General features: G+C 41.8%; 1 pseudogene across 1 annotated transcript; it reads left to right on the forward strand.

Annotated features, from left to right (window-relative positions):
- The first annotated feature begins 104 nt into the window (after positions 1-104).
- On the forward strand, positions 105-11,603 carry LOC131102227 (oxysterol-binding protein-related protein 3-like; annotated as a pseudogene). Its single transcript, XR_013627686.1, has 21 exons — positions 105-229; positions 3,597-3,700; positions 3,793-3,909; positions 5,153-5,206; positions 5,274-5,387; positions 5,465-5,614; positions 5,687-5,777; positions 5,882-5,985; positions 6,090-6,179; positions 6,254-6,398; positions 6,482-6,827; positions 7,529-7,622; positions 7,832-8,067; positions 8,151-8,288; positions 8,843-8,906; positions 9,044-9,122; positions 9,254-9,398; positions 9,642-9,786; positions 9,868-9,994; positions 10,077-10,199; positions 11,000-11,603. The product of XR_013627686.1 is annotated as an oxysterol-binding protein-related protein 3-like (transcript).
- Positions 11,604-12,122: the final 519 nt, after the last annotated feature.

The raw sequence follows: 12,122 nt of genomic DNA on the forward strand, positions 1-12,122 counted from the left end.
CCTTTCAAACGTATGAGGCCACCGTGGACTCCACGCCCAACTTTTCGTAACCCCCATTTGTGATTGGCTAACGGGAGAGTCACTCAACCTGCCTTCCAAGCAAACCCCTCCCTCTCCTCAGTTTTCGGGCAATGAAGCGAGGAAGAGGACTTCTCGGGCAGGTACCTCTGTCAAGATGAGATTGGGTTGTTTTCACTGCGGAATCAGACGTCTTTGACTGATAACTCAGGTAAAAATCTATGGATAAATGTTTATCTCGTTGATTTGAGTGGCAGCGCTGCCATATGTCTTTTGTAGAGGTAGTAAAACGCCGCTTTCGATAGAATGGCTAATGGACTTCGTCGTGACATTTGGTGGCCAAGTAGTGCCTGAAAAGCACGGTCAATCGAATGTGGAATGAAATTGTTATCTTTGTCTAGTGAGTGCCGCTTCAATGGCCACGTTGGGATGACGGACTTCTTTTTATTAGTGTGGGAATTGCTGCGTTGGCAGTCAGTTTCCAGGAGCTGTTTAAACTGAACACCTGTGGAGTTTGTATCCATTCACCTTCCTTTATTAGCGATGTAGGTAGCCGGCGCTGGCGCCTTTCTAGAATGTCACTGTTGTTATGGATTGAAAATAGTTTTTCCTTTAAATGACTGCCTTTTGCAGCTGTACTATTATTTGAGCATTTAAAAATGTTGGTGTTTCGGTGATTTACTTACCTATTATTCTATTATCTGCGGTGTTGCAGGAGGGCCTCCCACTGAATGTTGTTGAATGACGACCTTTCAGTGATTCAGATGTGTTACAGTAAAGGCAAGGCTAGCTTCAAACTGTGATGAAATAAATAATAAAATGTGTTTCCTGGGACCTGGATAGACAAGGAGATTTGTTTGTGATGCTAAAATAAGATGTGGGGAAAGTCATGACTTGTTTTGTAGGCGAGATCAGAGTAACAAGGTGATGACATACGGTATGGGAAGTGTGTGAACAAAGTGTTTATTCCTCATTCCCCATTTCTGGGTGTCACCATTCAGACTGACTGATACTGATTAGTCACTGTGTCACACTCCTTAACACAACACCCACTTAAAAGTTGGTAAATATGCAGCACACCGCCGCGACTAATATGCCAGAAGGCCGCGTTGCCTCTCATTCCTTATGTTTTTTTATATTGTTGCAGTACGGTGCCCCCCTGCTTTCCTTTTGTGAAGCTAACATAGTCTTTTTTGTTTTGTACCCATAGCAACATGCTGCTGATGAGTAATGTCAAGCATTTCTGGAATGGGATAGAATGTTATCTTGTACATTAGTGGGGCTACTCAGTCTTTATACTGAGGTTGTTAAAAATATGCCAGCTCAACGCTAACCTCAGTGGACGTGATGTCAGAGGTCAGATAAGAGGTGCCAAGTGCTGCGGCGACCGTATGTTTCCCCCACAACAGATGCTATAGTTTGTTGCAGAATTTTGGTGCTTGATAAAAATGTCAGTCTATTTAAGGCGACTCGCTCTCAGATTGATAAACATGGGATGATGCACAGTTTTCACTGGATAATTCCGCAAAGAAGCTTTGCCGGAAGATTCTGGAGATTTATCGTAGGGCAAGTCACAGATGGTCTATTTGCAGTCCATATTGACAGTAATAATGCAGGCTGTACAGCTATGTGGCCTGTCGAGTTTGGGACAGTTATGCAGCTGAATGAATGCAAACAGAAAGATTGCATTGCAGATAGATAGATTGGCAGTGAAACAGCATCTTTCTTGACATGACTGGAAACTCCAGTCCACCAATCCCTCAGGCCATAACTCATCCTGTCTTTGGTCAAATTTGAAAATCTATGTGTTCCCTGTAGCAGTCCTGAGGTCAAACATGACTTAAAAACTATAGTCCTGTCTAAAAGTAGCAACCTTTTAAGTGCATTTCAAGTGTGACAGAGAAAGTTTGTTGTCTCTTGAGGCTGTGTTCATCTGCATTTAGTGCTGCAACACTAGTTACATTGCATGATGGCTGCACTGTGTTGTAGATGTACTATATGCAGCATTTTTGTTAACAAATGCATATTCTGTCTTATCTATGAAGGGGCCACATTGAACTAAAATGCTTAGAGTTACAAGATATCCAGTACTACAACACAAGAGTTAATATTACAACTTACAATACATTGCAACATATATTACTTAGCACAAGGTACATGCATGTAACTACTCTTGAAACCTTGCACGACTGAAAAAAATGCTGACAAACGTGATCTTTTGCAGCCAAAGTCACATTTTCATGCTTCACCTTGACCTTCAACTTGGGTCTTGTGACTTTAGCACTGAAATGACCTCTTTGCATGTTTAACAGATCCTTTACACACTGTTGTGCCATTAATGATTGACACTCATTACACAAGTCTGGAAAGCCCAATGTACTTAACAGTAGCTTGGGTGTGTATTAGTACTAATACTACAGGAATCACTTTGTGAAGGTAAGAAAGGTAGCTTATGTACAAGCTTTGAAGCATGCAAAAGTGAGGCACTATTAAACACTTGACATAAATTGTGTGACCCTGTGTAGGGGACAGCTTTTCAAGGTTGCTGCTGAGTTATGTGAAGGAGCGGGTAAAAAAAAAGGGTGCAGCGTGTTATGTAATCTGCTGCTTTTACTGACCACTGGTGATGCCAGTCAACCATGCTGTAACATGAAAACTTTGTTAATCTTATTCAAGCTGCTCAAGTGTATTGTTTCTATGTCGTCTGTGTTTCATGGTTGATCTCCACGGCAGACTCAGTCTGCTTTTAGCCGAGCTTGTTTGGGTATAATGAGGCACATTCTTTCCTCTTGGTGACTCACCCTCCGGGCATGGCACTAGCTATAGGGAGGCCTCGAGGTACCGCAAAATAGACACACACTCATTTAAACTGTTGCCTTGTTTGCAGAAGGTGGATTTTGCTACACCTTTTGATCGAACAATACACAATCTTGCATGTATGCAAAACTCAAAATGCTCCCTGGTGTCACCTTGCATAATTGCGATGTATACTGGGATGTATACTTTGTTGTCACTTTCACTTCACAGTGTTGGCCAAACACTCCCGGGGCGTGGTTAGGAGACGATCACGATGCTGTAACAAAAGCATGAACAAACACAGCCAGGTTGGGGCCTGTGTGGCCAAGGAGAGGAATGTCTGTTACATCACAGCCAGAAGCTGATGTTCCACCGCTCATCTCTTCCGACCGTATAAACACGAGTAAAGCAGAAACAAGTCATTATCCCCCAACAAGAACGTCATGCTTTCACTTGCCTGTGTCTCTAAGCTGACGCCGGTGGAGGATGGGGGAGTATTTGTCAGTGACAAATCCACTACAGTGTGTGGCAGATCCTTAAAAACACACACAAATATATTTTTTCACAGTTGGATTAGAAATAAATGAATTGGAAATCATTAGTGTGAACACGCCTATTAGTGATGTTCTGCTTTTCTACAATTATTCAAAGACACTTGGCAGAAATGCTGGTGACTCTTGGCAGACATTGTGTGTGTGAACATGCTCATCATGCACGCATTGTCATAAAACCAGTGTCATCTTTGTGTTGCTCTGACATCACTTCCTGTTAACCTTTCTCAGCAGCACTGACTGTGTCGGCGTGACCACCAAATGTCAGCGTGAAGATGACATCACCATCACCGACTCACAGTGATAGCAGCGGCTCTTCAAAGCAGGATAGTAAGGTTTGTTTTCCCTTTGGTGATAAACACGTGCTTGTAGTTTGCCACTTAGGTGGTAGTTGTCTGACGTGCACACTAATTTTTCCTCGATACAGGACAGTTGGGAAATTGTGGAGGGGCTCAGAGGAGCTCTGGCCGTCATGCAGCCACCTGAGCTGCAGGAGGGTTTCCTCCTCAAGAAGCGGAAGTGGCCCATGAAAGGATGGCACAAAGTGAGCTCCTCATTGCACCTCTCCAAGTCTTTTATGTTGCTAGGATACAAAAGGTATAACTAAGGGCTGAACTTTCAGACAAGGTGGTGGCTACCACAAAAAGCTTGTGCACCAAGTGCTATCTCTTTTTTTGTAACCAGTCTGGTTCAGCAGTTTAGTCATGCAGTATGAGTGAGCTGAATGATTGTTTACCAGAACCGTTTTGTTTTACAACAGGTGCGTCTATTCCAGTTGCATTGCACACTTGTCTTTAAAACCACAAAATACAACATGGTTAGAGAGTGAGTGACAAAGACAAAATAAATAGTAGGTGTGTAGTTGTGGGACTGGTTGTGGAACCCAGTTGGAGAACCTGGGGAAGGAAAGAGACGAGAGGGCGAGAGATACCAACAGATGCAGCAATAACTACAGTAAAAGCATCCTTCTGTATGGTTGTTATTACCCATATGATGACTGTCATTCAGGGAAGAAACAATGGTGATAATTATAATATGAATAATATTGAGTGTCTAAATTAAAGTTGCTGAAAACAGACCATGCATTCATGCTAATATATCCTCCTTACTACTACTGTATGTTCATAATCATCAGCATGAAACCGATTAAGGGGGGCGTGTCTCTTCGTAGCTTTGGGCGATGTTGGGAGTGGTGGCCGGAGCCGACCTTCGACCTTTGATCGGTTACAACACAGTAGGTGTGGTCGGGAGGAGGCTACAGAAGCCGAGAACGTTGGCCAAGAGGAGAAGAATGCAGTTTAACTAAAGTACACAACTTGATATTAAAGGAGTACAGTGGAACATTGGGTTTTATACACACTGATGAAAATGATATTTGAAAAAATATGTCTCAGATTTTGTACGCAAACAAAGCATCCACTGACTCAGAGATGGTGAAAATGGATTGTGGCTGTTTTGGGGCACTACAGACAGATTCCATCCTATTCATATTTCCCCTGAAATAATTTGTTTGTAGGTTTTGTATGTTTGTGTTTTGTCTGACCTTTTGGACCGGATTAATGACAAAAAATATGTTCCATTGTATTTAACTAAAGGAAACTGACTGGGATCCAGTGTTGTTAGGGTTAGGCTTAGGGCCTCTTCATGTGAAGAAGTGTGCATCGTGTCAAAGGGAAAGTTTTTTCATTGATGTAAAACTGCGTGATCTCTACATGTCATTCAACCCCATTCTACAGATTCCATTTTATCAAGAAATATTGACATAACCTTTGTGTTTCACCATGTAGAGATATTTTGTGTTGGACAAAGGCATCCTGAAGTATGCAAAGCATAGCACGGATGTAAGTATCACACCTCAAGAGGGCCACTCTGTTGTTGTCGCATGCTAACACGATGTTTGTTTGACAGTTAAGGAAGGGAAAGCTTCACGGCTGCATTGACGTTGGCCTCTCTGTCATGGCAATCAAGAAGTCAGCCATGTGCATTGACCTGGACACAGAGGACAACATCTATCACCTCAAGGTGGTCATAGAACACCACACCGATTGAGCGGGACACTTAAAATGTTGTATTTGACACACAACGTTGCTGCTACCCAGGTGAAGTCCCCCGAGCTGTTTGAGGAATGGGTGTCAAAGCTGCGTAATCACCGTGTGTTTCGGCAGAACGAGATCTCCTCTTTTTCCCAATCCCACCACTACCACCCCCACACCTTTTCCTCACCACCCCATAATGACTCCTTCAGGACAGTAAGTCACCTAAGTGCTATTGAATGCTGAAGGAGTGCAAAAGGGGTCAACACCATTTCTTCTATCTCTCAGAGGGCTTCTCTCACCAAGCAGGGGTCGATACATCAAGCCAAGGTTAACTCTTGGCTCCACTCCTCAGATGACATGAACAAGTGCGGCAAAGGTTTGTTGTTCTCAGGTTTCTAAACCATAATTGAAGGGAATGACTTAACCTACATGCAGTCATAACAGTATAGGAAATATTGAGAATATAATGTGTTGTACCAGATTTGGAGGAGTGTGAATCATACCTACTGGAGCTCAACTTGCTTCTGAGGAATATGGAAGTCATGCACCGCACCTACTCAGCCCCGGCCATCAGTGCACTACATGTAAGCACTTTCTCTGCCTTGCTGTCTTTTTTTATCAAGCTGGCATAGCATTGGTCTGACATAAATTGTACCTTGATAAGTATTGATTTCTTGTGCTATCGCAGACCTCTACTTCTGATAACCCAAAGAAAGAGAAGAGGACAAGGAAATGGCGATCCAAGAACGGAAGCAAAGATTGCAAAGCAGCAACACAGGTGATGTACAGTGTATTTTTGAAGTTCATAATGACACATCTATATAATGGTATATATTCTTATTTTCCCTGCAGACCACATCCACAAATGTTCCCAGTGCCTCCAATCCCAATCTCCCATACATGGAGGCCAACAGCCAAGAGGTCTGTCCAGAATCTCCAGACTCTCCTGTGGAGGTTTCACGGATGCAAGAGACCTTCTGCAGGCTCGCCAACAACAGTGAGTCTGCTTATGAGACAGCTTTTTTCACTGGCTCCTCGTGGTGTTTCCATTAATACTGTGCTACATTTCTGTTGGGACAGTCCATGCCACGCTGAAATCCGCATATAGCTCCCTGTCAGCAGAAAGAGACAGACTGAAGCAGACCATTGAAATGCAAGCTCTGCCACCAATGCCGGTGACGACCTTAAAAACTGCCTATGGCTCAGTGTGCTCTGAGCACATTCACCTTTGTGATTACATAATAAATGCCACAGAAAAACCCTCTTCTAATTCTCCCAACCTGCTTTTATCTTCCAATAGGAGTGTTCAGAAGACTCCCATTCTCTGGTCCACCAGGCGTCAAATGAGAGCAGAGCATCCATTCCTGAATCAGAGTTCTTTGATGCCCAGGAGTACCTGCTTTCCTCTTCCTCTTCTGAGAATGAGGTCAGACACGAATGCCTACACAAGCCTTTAAAATCAAAGGCACTGTTCTGTTAAAGTGGAACCTACTTATCTTAGTCCTGCTTATAGCCCAACGTGTCTTTGTCAAACAACTTGCCAAGTCCTGGTCCATGGTGTTACTACTACTATGAAAAGTGCCTACTGAAGTCAGCGTATACGCAGTGACTTCCTGTTCAATGCAATATGAAAGCATGACAGTATTAGCCTACAGTTTACACTCATTATTTTTCTTAGACCGGAAGAAACATTTGTTCATGTGCAAAAGATGTATTGCCATTGAGACATGCAACAAAATTAACACAAGAACTCTTCGATAAGCGTATAAAATATAATGTCAGAGGAAGGAAGGCAAGGCAGGATGACCCCTCTCCCTTGAGCTTGCTTGAACTAGCAGGCATACGCCACTGCCCCTTATTGCCCAATCCTTGAATCACAGCCCAGAACCATATGCATAACTCATGAAATCAGAATCAACAACATCAGAATCAAACTACAAATGTGCAAAAATGAAGGAACAAAGTGCTGTAGCTTTCTTATCAGCCATTTACAAGCAATGGTTGTCACAATGTCATTCAGCCAGTTTGAGGGGCGTTGCATAAAATATGCAATTTAGGAATAATTGGTGTGTATTTGTTCATTCTGGTTGCATGTTGACATTTCATCATTGCTTGGCTTATCTTCAGGCATCAGAAGATGACTCCTACATCAGTGATGTCAGCGACAGCATCTCCATGGATACATGTAGCAACGAGGGGCTCAGTGAGAGACACAACTCGGGTACATAAAACATGCATGTAGAACTCTCCAATAGTATGACTAATCCACTGAGAGTGGATATTGAAATAATATTGTGAGTATTGTGCACATGACTAACACTACCGTGTTACCACCTGAGACACGTGTGAGTGGCATCATTGCAGAAGATACATTTAAAAGAAAACTCAGCTATGATGTAATTCCTCACACATGTTATCATTGTCTTGTAGTGAGCAGTGTAGGGTCTGTGGTTCGCCGCCGCTCCATGCTGCCCTGTCCCAGTCCGGCTTGCAGCGTGAGCTTGTGGAACATTCTGAAGAACAACATCGGTAAGGACTTGTCCAAGGTGGCTGTGCCGGTCCAGCTCAACGAGCCACTTAACACCCTGCAGAGGCTGTGTGAAGAGCTAGAGTATAGTGATCTGCTTCACATGGCCAACAAGACCCACAGCCCTTACCAGCGCATGGTGAGTATAGAGGTTGCATATGACGACATGTGAAATTGTTATCATGTTGTTTATTCATCTGCAATGTTTCTCTTCATATGTAGGTGTACATTGCGACATTTGCAATAACTGCATACACATCCTCCTATTATCGAGCTGGGAGCAAACCCTTCAATCCAGTCTTGGGAGAGACTTTTGAGTGTGACAGACCTGATAAGGGCTTCAGGTTTATAGCTGAACAGGTATGTTTGATACAGGTGACATACTCAATGGTATCACTTTGTCATTCACTCAATGACGCTACATTAATTTGGTTATAGTGAGCTGTAACACTATAAACAGGAGAAACAGCGCCCTCTTTCGGTATTGTGAGGCACTATCAGGCTTGTTAAGTACTACTAGGCCTGCCACAATAACACATTTTCCTGGACGATAATCGTCCTACACGTGATTGCTGATAAACTATTATTGTCAACATTATTATGAGACAGTTTTTTCACATTAATGTAACGATAATGGCATAATATGAGTAGATCATAAAGTATCAAAAGCAATAAACTTTAATTTGTCAAGAGTATTTATAAATAAATAAATAAAATGTAAGATATATATATGTGTTAATATATCTATGTATACATATGTATATATATGTGTGTATATGTATGTATATAGTAAGTAAATAAATACATAAAATCTCAAAGCTGGCAAAATTATCACGTGCATTTTTATTTATCGTGTGGTTAATTAATTTATTGATTATGGTGGCTTGTTTCTTTTTTGTGACATCATTTTCCAGGTGAGCCACCACCCACCTGTGTCAATATGTCATGCGGATTCCAAGAACTTTACCTTTTGGCAAGGTAGGCATGAAGAACCTCTGGTTGGACGTGGATTGTATTGCAACACATAAACTAATCATTGATTCTATGTATCCTGACTTCTTCTGTGCACTTGTCTTGGTTCAGCTTTTCATTGTCATCGTTCCCTTCCTTTTTAGATGTTCGGTGGAAAAATAAATTCTGGGGCAAATCTATGGAGATAGTTCCAATGGGAACGACCCATGTCACACTGCCTGCGTAGGTCATTTCATCCTTTGCTTTTTGTGTTATGGACTCTACATATGTAAACTTACCATGATGCTATCCAGTGCATACAGAAATTCTAGTCAATTTTAACTACATTCACATGTTTGACCTGTGCTTGATAGGTACGGGGACCATTATGAATGGAACAAAGTGACGTCCTGCATCCATAACATCATCAGTGGTCAGCGTTGGATTGAACACTATGGAGAGATGACCATTAAAAATCTCAACAATAGCACATGCGAGTGTAAAGTCACATTTGTCAAGGTCAGATGATGCAGAGTTCATATTCATTCACTGTCTAATCTGTCATCTTAAATCATCACCCATTGGGGCTCTTGGTTGTGTTGTCAGACAAGCATGCTGCAACACATTATGGCGCACGGCGCCATCTGCTGGACAAAGTGTGGAATAAAAAGTTTTACCCGCAGCTTGAAATGAGGCCTTTAATGACTACATGGTTATTAGCTTTTTCTATTATTCAATTTATTGTCCTTATTGTCTTTTCAGGCCAAATCATGGAGTTCTACCGTGAATGAGATAGAGGGTGTGGTGACTGATTCAAAAGGAAAAGTTGTGCATTCCATTTTTGGAAAATGGCACGAGTCCATTTTTCAAGGAGATCCACCTTCTGCCACATGCGTCTGGAGAGCAAGTAAGTGTTTGACTCTGACTATTTATTAAAAACTTGTGGCTTATATATCTTGACCTCACCCAAGCTGATGTGTTTGTGTAGATCCCATGCCAGTGGACCAGGATCAGTACTACGGCTTCACTCAATTTGCTGTGGAGTTAAATGAGCTGGATCCCAACTTAAGACCCCTGCTGCCCCCTACAGATACACGCTTCAGGCTGGACCAGAGGTTGACACTTTCTACCAGCTTGATTATGGTGGCAATAGTGTTTCTTTAACTTAGTTTGACTTTCTTTGGCCTCTTTGTTCAGGCTACTGGAGGAGGGAAATGTGCAAGGGGCCGAGGAGCAGAAGCTGAGGATAGAGCAGCTCCAGAGAGAGAGGAGGAAAGTGCTGGAGGAAAACAACATGACCCACCAGCCGCGCTTCTTCAAGTATGCTGACTTTGTACTTGTGTGTGTTTGGATGCGCAATCAGACGTGTGCATGTGTGTCTTTTTTCCCCACATGACCATGAGATAGCATCTACGTAGGCCGCTGTGTCTCAAGTGATAATGTCTGCTAAGGCAGTCTCCTCTTGAAACAGCCCCTTTAAGACAGGGAAGTAGAAGGCTTTAATATGACCGCCAGTGCGGCCTCAGGGACATTTTTTGCTGCGTTAAAAAAAAAATTACTTGTCACCATTTTATTATAAAAATGAAATAGATTCATTATTGGTTAGCTATATTTAAATATTACACAAATTATCTTTGTGAACTATAACACAGATAAGATGCGGATGTTTTATTCAGGTGGCTTAGCATACCGTATTTCATACCATATCGAATTAGAGTTTTTAGTGTGTATCAAAGTGACATGCTTCAATTTTTCCACATGCGGCCCTCTGTGGAAAAAGTTTGGACACCCCTGTCCTAAAAAAAAAAACTGTATTGGGCCCATTTAACTGAAAGACATCCCTGAATATGAGACAGCCCATGTTTTTGAAAACCCTTTTAATAGAATTTTTTTTTATCACAAACACCGAGACAAAATAATTCTTTTAGTAGGCTAAATCATGTTTTCAAAATCAAAATATCAGATTTCACATTTCTTAGCCACTCAATAGCCTCTTGTTTGCTAAGGATGTGTTCACAGCAGTCATGTTTGGTTTGATGGGAAAAAAACAAACAAACATTCAAATGAACTTGTCACTTACTGCATGAAAATATTGACATTTATTGGTATTGTTTTGACAGAAAATCAGAGGGCGACACATGGGTGAGCAACAATACATACTGGGAGTTACGGCGCGACCCTGGCTTCACTAAAGTCGACTTCCCCGTATTGTGGTGACCGCTGCATTCATCTTTCACTCCGCTTTCCTCCGGCGTGTCATAGAGAGGGAAGTAGAAAACTGAAGTCCCCGATGAGTGTCGCGGTAACCCGAACTAAAACACGGACTTCCTCTGTGCTCTTGTAGGACCCAGCAGATTGGCTTTATCTTTATCATGTACATTTGTCTCATCATTGCAGCTGTTATTTTTACACTTTTAGTGAAGACTAAAGATTTGCTATGTAATACAATATACTATAAAAGTGCCTTTTATTGCAGTGCTGTGCCCATTCAACTGCTGTAGCAGTTATTTACCGTTCTTGACAGAACTGTTGAGGGGAAAAAAAAGAAGATTTTAGCTGTTCCATCAGCATCATGACTCCAGGATCCACAGAAGAACAGATTAAACGTTCTTATAAAAGAGTGACTGTATATGGCACGGTGGATGCATCGTAAATCCAGGTAAAAATGGCAATAATACTTTTTTAAAAAAGCTAATAAATGACACATTGGATGTACAGCTAAAAGTTTCACTGTTTTGTGTGTGTATAAAAGGATCAATATATATTTTGCTTTGCTAATTTGTGGACATTTATGCATAAAACGTGTTGTAAATTGTCGTTGTTTGTAATGTTCAAAACAACGCATCCATTGACAAATTGGTCCCATCTTTAGGTACAGTACACCTACACTGTTTGGTGCCATCCAATATAAAATTGCGTTCAAAATATTCCAAGAATAAGGATTGTATTACTAATTTAGTTTAGGGCGAGGGTTAATTTATTATACAACTCACATCCTCAGATTGTTCTGGTACCTAATAATGCTACCTCATCTGCGGATTCATATCTTCATGTATGTCACACTTGCTATTTAGATTAAGATGTAGTTGTCCTTATCCAATTTTCATATTGAGTAGTCCCAGACAACACCTATCTAAAAGCGGGGGCTGTGTGGAGAGAGTGGCTTACTTCTGCTTCCTGGGATTCCACATTGAGGGGGACTTGACCTGGAGGCCCAGCAGAGACTGCAATTTTTGAGAGTGC

Source organism: Doryrhamphus excisus, linkage group LG7, assembly GCF_037039965.1.
Source record: "Doryrhamphus excisus strain RoL-2023G ecotype Guam linkage group LG7, RoL_Dexc_Guam_v1.1, whole genome shotgun sequence".
In the NCBI taxonomy this organism is placed as follows: domain Eukaryota; kingdom Metazoa; phylum Chordata; class Actinopteri; order Syngnathiformes; family Syngnathidae; genus Doryrhamphus; species Doryrhamphus excisus.